Source organism: Bombus vosnesenskii, unplaced genomic scaffold (genome assembly GCF_011952255.1).
Source record: "Bombus vosnesenskii isolate JDL3184/JDL3185 unplaced genomic scaffold, Bvos_JDL3184-5_v1.1 scf7180000013297, whole genome shotgun sequence".
Taxonomy (NCBI): domain Eukaryota; kingdom Metazoa; phylum Arthropoda; class Insecta; order Hymenoptera; family Apidae; genus Bombus; species Bombus vosnesenskii.
Window position 1 is genome coordinate 310,767 of NW_022882947.1, and position 16,013 is coordinate 326,779.

Here is a 16,013-nt window from a genome sequence, read left to right on the forward strand (position 1 = left end):
CGGAGCTTTTGTCCTGAAAGATATCGATTACGAAAGTGAAATTTCCTTCGAATATTAGCTCGATACGATTTGTGAAAGAGCGGTTGAAAGGTGATTGCGAGGTGGAAATCGAGTTAAATGCCAGTTAGCGTGTATTAGACGCAGCACGTTGCTTCGACGTCGCGCATTGAAAAAGCAATCGATTATAAAATTACCGGTCTTTCCTTTCTTGTTGGTTCGATGAAACAGAAGTGGCACAGCGTAACGGCTGTTACGATTCACGGGCGAAACGCGGTGATGGTAATTGCGATCGAGCGATCGATCCGGCAACAGATAATGCCACGTTCACGATGGTATTCGATAAAGATCTCGTTAAAGGAGCGTGAAATTAGCGGTGAAACAAGCGAGATCGTCGTGGCCGTGTCGTTGGCAGATGTCTAGACCTGTATAATCATAATCGAGCCGCAGGATTTTAACCTGATCGCTGTTTCCTTGTTAGGGGAACGTGCGGACGCTTTATCAATACGAGAAAGTGATTCGTGGCCGATACGACGAGACGACGATGGCTCGTATCGGTTCTTACCGAAATTGAATTACACGATCGGGGCCAGTCGGCGGATTAACATCGGCGACTCTCTTCTTTTGTTCTCGTGTCTTAAAACGTATTTTCGGGATCGGGAAGGTCGGTCAAAAATTACGCGTATTTGCGGTTCGTGTGTTTAATCGTTATCTTTATAAGTGTTTCAATTTCTCGATCAAATGGCGCGGCAACGAGAAAACGAGAACTCAATTTCTGTTTAAATTACATAGGATTATCGCGATATTTTTACAAGCGTTAATTTCCCATGCTTTTAGTACGATTATAGAACAGAGCGATGAAACGAAAGAAACGAGAGAAAGAGGAAGCTAATATTTCGAAGCGTCAGAAACTATTGGCATAGAATGCATTATTCATACACGATTCTCGCGTAAATCGTCGATGGATAATCCGTTCCTCCCAGGAACGTAGTTCTTCCTCCGGCAAATCGTATCGGGAGGCGTGACAAGCGCCAAACATTTCTTCCGCAATTTTCTGACACCGGCAAATCGCGCGTCGCACGGCCATACTCGCGACTAATGAAACCAGACTTACATAACGAATAATCTAGCAGCTCAGGGTATTAATTACCGGTGTGATTTTCTATCATCGCCAGTAGCAATTTTCATCAGGCGGCTCTATATTTCCTTCCAGCCCCACCAGTTTATCGTTTCTCCTATTCTTTCTATCCTTAGCGCCGTGCGTGTTGCCTTCTTTTCGCCAAAGTTCCGCCGATCTTCTTCGTTCGTTTATTGCCATTTATTTCGGTTGAAAATATGTCGCGGTTCTTCCAGTAGACCGAAGAATTACGGAGAAGAACGAAAGATGGTTATTTCGTTTAACGCTCTGCCGTGCGTAAAAGTTTTCGTATAGAGGCTACTCTCCCTATTTACGCTTCCATATATTCGCATATACGTATATTATGTATCGTTCAAAATAAATACGTAATGACGTTAGATTCTTTTTTATCGCAATCAACTCTTGTTTACTCGATAAAAAAATGAAACAAGTTCTACCGCTTTTAATAATTGTTTTACGCAACTAAAATTCGATCGCAAAGAAAGAAAAATCGACCGAATAACAGCAACGTGAATGCAGAACGTGTTTCCGTGCCAGCAATACGTCGTCACCTTGTTTCACATTATTCCACATTTCCTCGTTTAACCTAAATACGAAGCGCATAAGTAGTATCGTATAAAATCGTCGATGTTTTGTTTTTCTACTCCAAATTCGACGCGCGCATTTGACTTTTTAAGCAGCGAAAGTCTGACCGATGATTCTCTGACCCCTCATCAAGAAACTGCTTTTAAAGAGTGCCACCACGCCACACCACGCCACACCACGCCACACCACGCCACACCACGCTACACCACGCCACACCACGTCACACCACGCTACGCCATGCCACGCTACGCCATTCCACGCCATTCCACGCCACGCCGATACGGTCGCCAGGAATAATTTTATTGTAATCCGATGCCTGGTGGCCAGTGGCGTAAGGCGTAACGCGATGTACGCTTTCGTCGCCGCTTTTAAAATCGTACAATTTCACGGTGGCGAGCGTTTTCGAAACGTGACGATCAGCAAATAGCTTTGACGGAAACTCGTTTTAAACGATTTTTACAGTTGCTTAAAATTCGGAGTTTGAAATTAACGACGAGTCTCGCTTTTCTTACATTTCGAATGTGAACACGTTAAATCTTATAATATTCGTATACCACTAGTCTATTAAGAGAATCATTATATCACCAGATATCTCGTTTTTAACTGAACTCTCTTGGTATACGAAGAGCGAAAGTCACGGAAAATCCTAATTCTCTTTTATCTTAACCCTTTCTATCCGTCTCTGTTTCATTGCCTTTCGACCGAACAAAATCCTATACTCGTTGCCCCGCTATGTAACTAATTATTTTTACTAACCTTAGCTCCGAATGCGAACGGATAAAAAATAAATATGCTTTGAAAAATGGAGGAAAAGTTGGTTTTGTTTTAAAAGATCATCGATATTAAAGCGAAAGTGAGACAAAAAATGTGTCAGAACTTTCGAGAAGCGTTTGTTGGTGGCCCATGTGCCCTATCGCATCGGAATAAACAGATTACCTCGAAGGGAAGTACGCATACATATATATATATATATACATGATCGATCATGTATCGGGAGGAAGGGCCTGCGGACGGACGATAATACAGGAACCTCGCTAAAAGCGTCGTTTGTCAACGGAACTATAAAATAAGTATGCTGAAAAGTAGGTTGAAAAGCTACTGGAAACTATCCGAGAGAAGAGGGACTCAGGACGAAAAGGATCGGTCGTCCTGCAGGAGTTTTAGGCTTAGGATTTCCCTCTTATAAGAACAAAACTCCGTCCTAGTCTCGTTCGAACAGCTTTCTTCGTCGTCTGTGACGAGAAACGTGTGAGTGGACACGAAAGACCACAACGTTCACCATAAAGGTCTTCTAATCTCCCTCAAGGATCCCATGCGACGCTTTCACGTGCAACATGGTACAAAGTCCGAGGATACGTAAGCTATGTACTCGTGTACTTACGTACAGCAATTACCGTTCGTAAGTATAAGAATACTCCGATAGATCTTTGCTGCTCGCAAGGCTGCACGTAAATTTTACCAAGATCCACGAGTTAGCGATAAATCGAAAGCGAATCTTGTCACGTTGTAGATCGTTTTGTTGCGTATACAGTAACATTTTCTTTCTTGGTTCAAGCGAAAACTTGACTGGGCGAACGCTATAAGCTCCTAGAGCGCTAAATCTTTTTCCTTCTTATCGTCCTCTGCGAATATCGACCAACTTTCCGTACGTTTTTGCGAACGGATGACAAACGCGTTTCGCACGAGCCTCTAATTACACGAAAGAATACGACTTCATCGTAGCATAAATGCCCGTTGCTGCCGTTATTCGTAAGACCTTTAATCCGCTTCTGCGGCACGTAACAGAAACTAATACATGTAATATGTACTGTAACAGTGTCACGACGAAGGCGAAAACGCTGGAAGAAGCGAGCGTGCGTAAGGCCCGAGGAGAACGATTTACGTTAAGAGGGATCGCTATTTCGTCGTGCGTCGTTAAAATAAAACGACGCGATTAGCGTCTCGCTAGAGTTTAGGTCAATGTTGCCTTGTGTTCAAACTTTCCATTCCAACATGCATTTTTCTTCGTTCCTTTTAAACATACGTACCGCGATTCGAACGTTCCCTGTCTTCGAATTATAGATCGATATGCTGGACGATTGGACGATTATACCGGGACCAACTACCACGTGGTAATGATAAAATAAGCAATCGAGCGAGTTTCTTAACCGTGCGACATCGTCGATTTTTCTAAGATGTTGTAACGTCGTGTATAGAGTACTATTCGTATACCAAATGCTGTCTTTAATAATAATAAAGCGATTAACTTTGTCGCTGCAACGAAGATGCATACTTATCATACTTATCGCTTTCGTTGTTATTATCGTTGTAAACATTTTATTCGCATATTTTACTCGTTCTGACACGCGTCTAACAGTAAGAAAGTTCTGTTTATCGTCGTTTAGGTTCTGTAACGTAGGAAGAGTTTAGGAAACTCAAAGTGTTCCACGTTGCACAAATCTGATAACGAAAAGACGCATACGAAGACGTAAAGTGCCTTAACCCGTTGTAAAAAAAATTAAGATAGCGTTGAACTGTTTCCCTCGAGAACATAACGCTTCTTTCTTTATCCGGAGAACGATAGATAGGGCTTGGTTTAATTTATAGTAGGTACGTACGTTTCGGTTACAAAAAAGATCAGATTTATTCCAACTTACTGGCAGAGCGTCTGGTTTCAATAACGAATGCTTTGAACAGCAATTACGATCGTATAACTATGTAAAACGAATGATAAACCGATTATTTTTAAACTAAAATTTCCTTTCTACAGAGTACTTAGGTTAGTAATAAACTTAGGTTTTCAGCTTTACGGCGAAGAGAAATTTTATTATTATTTATTATTATTTATTTATTAAAATTTGTATTACGCGTTTATCGCGGTATCGTTGCCTTCGATCGTACGAGCCAACGAAAGCTCCACTAAGGAAAAACACGCGCGTTTTCGACTACAGCTTCTGCGTTAGCATCAACGCGTCGTTGCCGTCGCCGAAGCTGACGAAACGGTTTGATCGCCTTCTCTTCCGCTATTTGACGGTCGGGGGCATAGTATCGTCGAGAATTATTGGTTCTTTTCCACGATGGCGTCGGTTCCTGGTATTTTATTGGAAGGAGCGAACAGGCCGCACAGGGTGCCTGGCGTGCACTTGGTCAAACAACGAGGTCTCTATGGAGGCCCTTCGTTTATTGGCGCTTCTAATTCAGGAGCGGAAGTGGCCGAAAAGCAACGGTGAAAACAGACCTCCCGGATTAAAATAGGTAACCATAACTGCTCGGCTTAAACGTTTCGTATTAATAATTAACACGTTCCGCGGACAAGCTGCGCCAACCACCATCCCTTTTTAATCGGCTCGTTTTTCCGCCCTCGAACTTCTTCTTATCGTCGATTTTCTAGCGAGTCCTTTGGAAGATTAGACAAAAATTGAATTGATTAGAAAAATTCGTACAGTTTTCTTTCGATGACGTCTCGTCATTTATCGAGTAGCTCCGCCAACTGCTTTTTAGGAACAAATGTTCCGTATTTTCCGGCAACGAACCTGACGAAACCTTGATTGTTCGAACGAATCGTGATACACTCATCTTGTTTTCGATAGAAAGACGATAGAAGCGAGTAATTCTCGCTTTTCGTGTTTCATAAGCGTTTATACCTCTTCTCGAAAGAGCGATCGTAATTTATCGGCGTAGGAAGTTTACGCATGCTCGCATTCTCTCTCTAGAATCCCGGTAATTCGTTGCATTACGAAACAAAGTTCGTGAAAGCAAAAGTTTCGTTGTGACAATGAAGTTTGTTTCATTTGCTGAAGAATTTTACGTTGCGCGTACTCCTCGTATCGGAAAGTTTCTGCGATTTATTGCTTCGACGTTGCTTACATCGTGAGATAGTGCGTACTTTTGTCGTCGTCATAGAAGATAACGCAAGTACAAATTTGAACATGCTTTTGTGTAAAATTGGAAAATTCGACGTTTTCCTTTGCTCCGTAGATCTAGAATTTGGAATATGAACTCGCGATAGCTAAATTTTAGACCTTTTTTCTACGAAAACAGGAATGCTATAAACTAGGATCGGATATTATTTGGATAAATCATTTAAAGGACGATCGTTTATGCATTATGCATCGTGCGATACTCGCGACTTATCGTTCAGGCATTGTTATCTCTAACGAATAAATTTAGATCGGATGATACCGTTCGGAAACAAAATGAATTACATCGTAAGAGCCGCGAGAATCGTAAATATACTTCGTTCGACTCGGTAGTTTCTCGTGTATCCATTTCTATTTGAAAATAGCAGAATGCTCGAGAGACAACGAACGGTTGTAAAAACGTAGTAAAAAATGCATACAGATGCGTACAGAGTAACGTATAATTTATCGGTTGCCATTGAATCTACGATATTTTTTCATCGCGATCAAACCGCTGAATGGTGCGTCGCTCGAAAAATGAAATATCAGAGCATAAAACAGAAGACAGAAATTTCTTTCGTATCTAACACCACGTGCCGTTCGATTTCTTATATTAAGTAATTTCAATTTCGTAACAACTTCTCGTATTCGTTGTATCGTTTAAATCGTATAATCTTCGAATATAACCAAATACGTGTTTCCCTTGTTATTAACAAAAGTATACAGGATGAAGATAAGTGGAACGTTAAGGCTTCGTGCTGTATACGAAGTATAAAGTGGCAGTTATTCGACTCTCCAACGATTAAATAGTGCAACCGTGCGATCTTCTCCCTTATGTGTTCTACCTGCGAGCACCGAGCAATAATGCCTTATTATCGTCGGATAATGAACAATCAGATTGCGTGTATCAGTGGTACGAAAAAAAAGTTAACAAACAGGCAAAAGAGAACGCTTCCAAGTTGGTGGTGCCTTGAAATTATTTATCGAATCTATAAAGCATATTACGTAGCTACTTTGTTCCGATAGTTTGAAACGACTTGCGATAACTTTACGATCCTGTTTCCTACGAAACCGAAAGTCGTTACTTTTGCAAATTTGTCTAGATGCGTTTGCATTGTATCATTTGCAACGATTAATTTGTTCAAATATGTATTTAAAAAATTACCTATTCTAGGTATATCTCGGTACGAATTTAAAGAGCGACGGATCTTTGTTTCAAATCACCAAGGAAATAGCTATTTCCTTGTAATTTTATGCGATAAGTAAATTATTCCTTTCCCATATCCTATGTCGATCGAACATCGTCGTCTTAACGTTAACGATCGTTATCGTTTCATCGTTATTGTCGTAATTAAACAAATGGTAACAATTAAAAATATTGGCAAAGATCTAGCAGGCAGGTAATGCCAGTTAGAGGAGAAATAGCTATATCATGAAATTAAATACCGAAAAGTATGTTCGTGTAAGTAACGTTCTATCGCTTTTGCTCGATCGAAGCAATTGTTATTCAAACTCTTTGCTAGTTTCCGTATATGCGTGGATTGTTCGAATCGGTAGGATTATTAAACCGTTAACATCGATGTTTCGTCCGGGGACTTTTAGGGTAGGCCGGAATCTACCCCTCGGTCGTGCCTACCACTTGCTACGTCACACAATTAGATGGACCGTAATAATCATAAGGAACTGTCGTAAAACTGAGTATTTCGATTTAAGTCGTTACAACGATATAAAACACCTTCGAGGCAAAATGTTCCTTACGGTTATTGCTCCATCAGGTGGAAAGTAGGGAAATTTTTCCCATTTTCCCAGAGGGATTTTTCCATTTCCCGGGATTTTCAACTGTGCCCGAGTGGTCAAGCGACCGGTGGTGGGGCGACGAACACCTAGCAAGAGTATTCCTCTGCGACGGCATCGTCACCGAACTTCACTGGTTCATCATCTTTGGAACACTCAACGTCTCTTCGCCGGGTTTTCACCCTTCTATCGTTCATCTGTTGAACTTATACCTTGCAGCCGCGTGGAAATATATACCGTCTTTCAAACCGTTGATCAAGCATTAATAAATAAATAATCGGCATTAATTAATAAATAAAGAAATAGGGGATCGGTCGGTTCGTGGCGTCGATCGTCTAATCGTAACGAGAATTTACGACTGCCGTTGACGCGCTTCCTCGCGATCGCGTCTCTCCGCGACTGGTCGAATAAACGATCGATCTATCGTAATGAAACTGTTGTTTGAAGGTATAATAGACGTTACAGTTAATCCTATAGAGCTATTTATCGCGTAGTGCGATATACATGTGGCATTGTAAACGGAGCTTAACATCGTAGAGATAGACCTGCAGTGATAAGTGTCGTCAGTGTGAACGTTATCTCTGGAAAATTCCACGAAAGACCGCGGAGCTTCGTGACGATTGTGAAAAATGAAAGACATTCCGATAATTACTGCTGTAGTTTAATAAAATTCTACGTCAAGTTACCAAACGTTTCTCATACAGTCACGCAGATCGATAAAATGGTAATCGATTAATTAATCTCTCTTTCCGTTCCGACGTACAGCGTTTCCTGCAAGAAACAAAAGCGAACAAAAACAAACGCATGTAGCACGATGTATACGATATAACGTATGATTAACAAATTAATCCTAAGAATCGCTGTCGTATTACACGCGTCTATATTCTCGATTATATCGTAAGAAGTTTTACCGCATTTGTTGTTTAACGCATTTTTCGATTCTAATATGACTGTTATCCGGCTATCGTCCAGTTCGTTCGAACAATCCGATAATTTTCGTACTCGAAGATCAGATAGATAGATAGACACGATCGTTGTCGCCTATTGGTTATTTCCTAATCGCGTATTTCTTATTTCTGTATATTTAGTAAATCGTAACCATTATCGACAAGCTACAAACATAAATATTTAGTCGACTCGTTTCTTTCCACCTCATTCCCCGCCCGCCCCCCTCCCCTTCCTTGCTGTTTATGCAAATTTATCTCTAACCTACTTAAAAGGACATTTCCCCTAATAAAGGCTAATAATAAAAACGACTCAACGCCAATATTTGACAATAAGTTTCGTAGAGTCGATATCTGTGTTAAAGATTACTTTTGTAAGAAAGTTTGGAATGTTAGATCGATTTTCAACTGAAATGTTGTTACGTCTTCGACGTTTGATATTTCTGTATCGTCGTTGACTGTCCTTTTCGCTAGTACGATTATCGTTAATAAAAAACTGAAAACACATGGCATGTATACGCGTAAAGTAAAAATAGTAGGCGATTAAAATGGGCTAAAGGCAAAAGGAATTTCCATCCAGATGCTGTTTTATTATCGATGTCACGTAAAGATATGCATTTACATAAACGCCGTCGGGTTTTTTAATTTAATCGTCGGGCCGCGTAATTCTATTACACGCTTGTCTATTATTCATATTTTATACTTATCGGTTAATTCAATTAACGGTAACTACAATATTGTAACGACGAAAATTGAAAGGAAAAAATACCGACTTGTACTGACGTACAAAGCATTGACTTAGATAAGAACTTATACGAGCTGACGATCACGTATCCGGATGATGCAGAAACATAATGCATGTGCAATGCGCACATCTTGAGACTGAACGTGCGCTGACGTCAGTGGTTGTCGATTCGATCTAGGTGAAATCGATTTCGCTACCAAGGACGAAATTCTACCACTATCGATGTACTTGACGTAAAACGTGATATCGATCGTTAGACGATTTAACAAGGATTTCAAGGATGTTCGAGAAATGTGTTTTGCTTTATTATTTCTCAACAACGAGTCTGCTTAGTTTTCTACTGCTACGATTCGTAAGCAATAGTTTTGAATCTTAGTATCGGCTGGTTCAACGACGCTTTGTATAATTTCAATAACGTTAGCGACCGGACAAACTTTCTCACTTTGACTATCGTTTCTTTCGCGAGATAAAAACCTGAAAAGTCGCCTTCGCGTTCTGTTTCAAGCGTCGTTTATCGAGCAATACGAATTAGCGTATCTGGTAACTTGCTAAATATGCGGCATCCGAATGTTTCGCGCGTCGCGTTATCTTATACGTTATAGAGCGAAATGAAAGAAAGAACGGAAGAACGGACGAACATAGAAGTAGACGACAAGCTCTAAACGATTGCGATCTCGGAGGCGGCAGACTGATACGTTGAGTTACAGAGGCCAGTATGGTGTGTAGAGAAAGGGAAAGTCAATCGGGTGAAAGTCGCTCGTCCGGATAGTTTTACCTCCGTTTATTCAACGTGTACACGATCCTACGCGACGAGACCACGATCTTTCGCCCTCTATTACGCTGCCTTTGCTCTTTTTCGATTTCATTTCTCTTGTACCCTCACTGTGTCTCTGGCTAACCAAGCATTCCGTCACTCTGCTTCTATGGCCAATGTTCGACGTAAGATTCCTCGTTGATAACGAAGTTTTTGTTTTTTATAAATTCTCACTTTATAATAAATGTAACAACGTTACGTTTGATTATTGCTGCGTGGTTATCGGTACGATCTTTGCTCGTTTAAACAGAATCGAGTTAAGCGAACCCACGATGACCTATTCGACTCAGCATTCGATAAAATCTCATTCCAACCTACAATAATAACGATAAAAGAGATAACGGCTCGAATTGATATTACTTTGCTTTTTCATGTCGTTTCAGGCAATACGTTGAAGCAAATTGTGCCTATAACTAACAAAATTCGAACGTTTCGAACTTGGAATACCCCATCGAATTATGAATCACGAAATTATTTATCGCGATCGTAGGTATTTGGAAACTAAATATTTTTAACTAGCTAGTACTTGCGCGCCAAAATTGTTTAAAATACAAAATAAACGTGGAAATGCTTTGATCTATGCGTTTTCATTTACTACGATGAGAAAATGTTGCCTTAAAGTATATCAACTTGGCTCTTAAATATTTATTCGAACGATCAATATGCTTGGAGATAATCCTACGGAAAGATCAGGCAAAGGTAATTTATTACAGTTTGACTGTAGAGTTGTGAATTTGAATTTATACCTGAGTAGGACCGGCGAGCGATGATCGAACGAGACGGTAATTAGCCTAAGCGATGTGAGTTATGTTAATCGAAAGAAACGTCTATAAAAGAGAAATTCGTAACACTGGTTTGATGGTAATGGTTTTGCTAAATTTATACATTTCTTTTACCGCAGAATGAACTAATGGTATACAAGATTTGCCGAGTAGAAAAATGTTTCACGGTCTTACGCAATAGAAATTTATCGCTTGTTTGAAATTAACATGACACGTGAAAGTCGTGATCGACGTGGCGCCAGTCGTTAAAAATGTGACAGAATGAGAAAGTGATTCTTCGTAATAAGTGTGCGTTTGTCGCGGCCGTTAATCGATGTATAAAATTGCTGGCGGAATCATTAGCTGACAATATATAAAAATATCGTTCAGTGAAAGCGTAATTTATACAGAGCCAGGCAAGAGATTTCAATTGTTTTATAAAACTAACGTAAGACAGAAAGAAGGCGAATTAAAAAAAGTTGTACGATTTTTAATATTCCATTAAATAGAACCATAGAGCCATAATTTCGTCGTCCTATCCCCTGCCTTTGTCGCTAGCAACGAGGTAACGATAAGAGGAACAAGATGCGATTAGTCGAAGAATTCGTCTATCGAGGTTTTGATCCGTAGATTTCAATTTCAATGCATGCGACTTTAACACGAGAGCAGCGTCATAAAGCCAGCTCTCCTTCCATCGTTCAAACCACACGCTACCGATAAGAATCGGAGGCAATCGGTACGTCTACATCGACACGTATCCATGTACATAACGCGCTAAGAACCACATCCTTGCTTCGCGTTGGAACGTTTCAAGGAAATCGTGCATCATGCTGTACCCTGAAGCTCATCTCGTTGTGCAATTTTTTCTCGTATACTCACGGTCTATCGTAACTTTACGCGTTCAGCGATGAAAGAAACCTCGCCTGCAACAGAAAGTTTCAAATATCCTACCAACGTGCAGTAGTAGATGGTCTATTAAAAGACCGTTCGATTTCTTAAATGCTCTCTTATCCGTGTAAATTGTGTAAATTGTGTAAATAAGACGTGGAAAAGGGAAACCGTAGAAGAAACGCTAATCGCAGTTGCAGAGAAGCGAGATCGCATGGAAATAATCGCGGTGTTTCGCGTTGCGGCGTGGTGGTGGATACCTCGTTGTGGAAAAAGTGGGATCGCCGGCGAGATAAGCTCGGCGGAATGGCCGACGTGCGCGATTTCGAGGGGTCAGTTTTCGCATCGACGGTAAAGAAGGCAAGCGGATAACAAGTTTTTCGCACGGGACACTACCGTGGGGCCGCGTTACGCGAGCTAACTCTTCTCTCCGTCCAGTTTGCCGAGCGCGGCGTGCATTTGCCCGTATCGTTGCGCGACTACTCGCCTGGCTGGCAGCGTGTCGCTGCCTTGGCCTTTAACGATTCCTGGAACGATCTCGCAGCTCCGATTTCCATCGATTCGATGCCGATCTCCGCGACACGCGCGCGCCGCTATCTACCGGCCTTTCTCTCTCCTTTTTCTTTCTTCTCTATCGCCAATTTCAACGGTCTCGACCCATGCCGCCTCCACCTTTCGATAACTCGTTTCCATCGTTTGTAAACAGCGCCGAGCCGGGTGATCGGACTTGACCAATGGTAAACGAAATCTCGGTGGATCTTCGACCAGATGGAATTTACGTTACATCGTGGCGGCGATGAAATTGGGCGTGCGTACAACACGTCGACACGCTATGCGACAGAGATATGCCTGTGCGGCATCTGTTATCGTGGATTCGGCCGAACGATAGTCTCTTGCAATTCTACGGCGCTACGATTAATTAGACCGTACAGGTACGACATAGGAGAAAAAATAACGAATAATACTTTCACTTTGGATGCCTGACGATTTACGCAATCTTAGCCGCAAGTAAAACATCGTTTTCTTTGAGACGGTTGCGTTCGATCTTAAACGAGACAAACGAGAATAGAATCGCGTGCACTCTTATTAGTATCCGATTGGTATTTCGTCACTTTGTTCTTCTTTTTTCTTTTTTTGCTGCTACTTATATGCCGTAGAATGGAAGTTTCGAAAATACCTTTCTCCGAATAAAACGATCGAATGCGTGCGATGCAATGACAATGCAACGATTCGTAATTCGCTTAAACACATTGAAAACGCACATTTAAGACTTTCATCTTTTTCGTAGTACGTAATTACGTACGTAAACGCGTAATACCGTTTTATTACGTATTCGCAACGATTACGTGCAATTATCTAAACGAGTTAATAGATCTTAGAAAGTCGGGAAGAGTCGGGAAGAGTCGGAAAGTCGGAAAGTCGTGAAAAATTGAAAATATCGCTAATAGCGAGGAAAGTTAATTCATCGAGAAACGAAGATTGCTATTCGAGATTGCTAACGAAGATTGAATTGTCTTTATTTGCTTGCTCTGTGTCACAGAAGAACGACTTCCATAACGAGAGAAAGGAACTCGAAAGAAAGAAACTGCTCGTTGCCGGTAAAAGGAAAAGGAGGAGAGAAAGAAAAGAAAGAAAAGAAAGAAAAAAAGAGAAGAAAAGAGAAAATATAGGAGCAAGCAAGAGGAATACGATTAAATTTCATGGAACAGTGAGTCGATCAAGATGCTATCTTTTAGAAGCAACTACGTAAATATAATTTTTAGATTAAGAAAGCGAATTCATCGTCCGCCATATCCAGATCGATGCATTTCTCGAACGGAGAAGAGACGAGCGAACTTACGCCGAATAGGTGTGAAATTTGCATGGTAAGAGTTTCAGCCACTTTTCTCCATTAGCCGTTGTGAATAAAAGCGATTCGATCTGGGGACCGTGCGGAACAAGAAACGAGCAACTGGAACAAAATCCATCGTCGAAAGTTTCGAAAGTGTCCGTGAAGACGTCGCGGTCGATGGGCGAACGAGAGAAACAGCTAGAGGAGAGACAAAGAGGAAGTCTCGTTACCGCGATTAAAGACAGAATAGGGTAACAAAAGCGAGGCAGGAAGAAAAGGAAAAGTCAGCCAAGTGTCCAGCAGATGTACATACGTTGCGTACGTATGCGTTATTATTGGAGTTCACGAGGAAAGGCAGGGATGTACATGTGTTAAACAGAACCCTATGCATGGTCGGTCGGTCGATCTTTCTTTCGCAGACCTGCGTCCTTCCTATTTTTCTTCTGATTTGACCAATGGTCAAATCGGTTCGAGTACCGTTAACGATTAAGAGATATGCGTTTTTCCCTAGGCGAAGCGATACGATGCGACGTCCTGTGATTTTTGTTTGCAAGTACCGCAGGGTGAAAACGAAGCATCGCCCTCTTCGGTTCTGAGAACTTGGACGAGAAACTCGATCAAGGATCACGACCAAGGTTAATGCGCTCTGGTGAAACGCTGCGCGATCAATGGAATTTCCTAATCGACTAAACTTTCCATATATACGTATAATCTTTATTCGTTTCATTAAACGTTACGATACATAAACGGTTTTAATTACGGCGATTATATCGCGAAATCTGGAAATATCTTACATCTGATAATAAGAAAGAATAAGTATTCGGCAGATTCGAAGATAATTATCGATTCGAGCACCATTGTTCAACGCGTTGGCCGATAACTGCGTCCCTTTCGCAGGAGAACGATCGAAAGAAGAGGAAGAGCAGGAGGTGGAGGATTCTCGAGACGAGAATGTGCCGGCTAATAAGAAAATGCCATGCTGAAAATGTCACACGCTGAGCAGCGTGACGTCACGCTACAACTCGTTTCTGCTTGTTTTTACGCTTCTGTTGTGTCGTCGAAACATAATCTTCGAAGCGAGAGTTCCAAATGAAAACGAATCCAGAACTGTTTAGCGGTCGAGCATGTAAATGCCTGGCAATGTATGTATTTCCATAAAAATCGCTGGGAGAGATCGCTTTTACCGTATGTCTTAAAATCAAAACAATTTACTTAGTAGCTTGTATTAAACTATATTTGCGCTGTATCGATCGTGCGTCTTTCCCGTGTGTTAGAACTTGACGAGTGTCGTGAAAGTATCAATTAGAACGAAATCACAGTACAATCAGATACGATGAGAGTGAAGAGATAATAGAAAACGCAGTGCAGTTTCGAATAATCTTTCCAACGTTCGTAATTTTACCGCTGTGGCTGATGTAATTTTCGTGTCCTTGTGTCGTCATTGTAACCCCGTTACCTTTATGCCCTAAGCCGTTACGGATTACTGATCGTGTATCTGTGCCATAATTATCGGTGTTTCTAACTTTCCAATTCTACGACTAAACGAAAGCAACGTTACTTTAAACGAGCTCGAGTATAGTTTGTAAAATACTTTTGTAAAAATTAAAATTTAAGGAAAATCGGTATATCAAGGTTATTCGAGGATTCAAATTTTAGGATAAATCAGTCACTGTTGAAAAATCTCTTACGCAAAGATTCTAAAGCCTAGCCTCAGAGAAATCTTAGTTATCGCTCGTTCGATGATTATAATAATACGCTGTCTCCTCTCCCGATCGACTTTCAGGCAAGCAGCAACCGATTTTTACAGAGCTGCTGGCAGCTGTAACGCCGACGTATCGGTCGAAGGAGGAAGTGACATTTTGCGAAAGGAAAGCCGGAAGTTGTTCCGACATGAGGTCGTTCGAGTAGGAAGCGAGGTTATCGCCAATTTTATAGACACTCAATGTCAAGTCAAGTACTCTACGAAAAGATCGAGCATGACTTATGAATATTTGTGAAAAATGTCCAGTAGATCTCGACTGTTTCCGATTAAAAAGTTTGTCCAGTGATAAAATAACCTTTTATGAAAATAGACTTTTCTATATCTCTACCTTATATTTGCACGATGACCCTTCACTTATATCCGAATAACGTAATTGCAAACATTCTGTGTCTTTACAACGCACATCATTTTTTCTTACGCTTTGTGATTGTAGATTAAAGTATTATTAGGTATCTTTCCTACGATGTGCATATAGTTTCTACAAAGATTCATGCGTTTTATCGTTGAAGCGTTAATTATAGACACTTATCGGAAAGGGAAACCGAACAAAATATTATTGTATTAAACTTTTATTTGTTTACTAAACGCTTAATTTGTTTAAGAATTCAGCATGATCGATCGATACGATCGGTATCGCTAGTTAACCAATGTAATAAAAATCCTTGTATCTTTTATCTGACTACGGTCATCGTGTTATAATCAACATCGTTTGATAGTAGCTTGGAAGTCAGGCTCTGTCCAATTAGAGGATGTCACGGTTTTTCCCATGACATACGGGCCCATGAGGGTCTCTTCGCGATAGAACCCTAATAGGGAGAAGGAGGGTTAATGCTTTCAACCCCAAACAGATTCTCATGGAGTTATATATAACGACTA